Raw genomic sequence first — 569 nt, 5'->3', positions numbered from 1 at the left:
TTATTCATGGCGGTCAATTGAGCTGTCAAAAGAGCTATCGGATCCGAGCTTGTTGTAGCCGCCACCTTCTTCAAAATAGTCCTCTCCCCCGGAAATTGGTAGCTATTGGCGGCCAAGTTTTCTATGATGTGGGTGGCCTCCTCGTGGCTCTTCTCCAACAATGCTCCATTGGCCGATGCATTCATGTCTCTTTGCATCTCACCACTACACCCGGTATAGAATGAGCAAATAATGGTGTTTTGATCCAAACCATGGTTGGGACACTTCCTTATCATCTCTTTGAATCTCTCCCAAGCTTCATAGAAGGTCTCTCCATCGAATTGATGAAATTGGACAATGTCCTTCTTCATCTTCATTGTCTTACTTGGAGGGAAGAACTTGATAAGGAACCTTTGAGCCATTTTCTCCCATGTAGTGATGGAACCAATCTCTAAAGATTGATACCATGTCTTGGCCATGCCCCTTAGTGAGAAGGGAAAGAGTCGGAGTCGAATGGCATCCTCCGGAACTCCATTTATCTTGATAGTATCGCATATCTCCAAGAAATTGCCGAGATGTCCATTCGGGTC

General features: G+C 45.3%; 1 non-coding gene across 1 annotated transcript; it reads left to right on the top strand.

Moving 5' to 3' along the window:
* The first annotated feature begins 246 nt into the window (after window positions 1-246).
* Window positions 247-353, top strand: LOC130991127 (small nucleolar RNA R71). Its single transcript, XR_009091089.1, has one exon. It is a non-coding gene; the product is annotated as a small nucleolar RNA R71 (small nucleolar RNA).
* Window positions 354-569: the final 216 nt, after the last annotated feature.

Source organism: Salvia miltiorrhiza, chromosome 6 (assembly GCF_028751815.1).
Source record: "Salvia miltiorrhiza cultivar Shanhuang (shh) chromosome 6, IMPLAD_Smil_shh, whole genome shotgun sequence".
In the NCBI taxonomy this organism is placed as follows: domain Eukaryota; kingdom Viridiplantae; phylum Streptophyta; class Magnoliopsida; order Lamiales; family Lamiaceae; genus Salvia; species Salvia miltiorrhiza.
The sequence above is the reverse complement of the archived record's forward strand: the minus strand, read 5'-3'. Positions and strand labels throughout refer to the sequence as shown.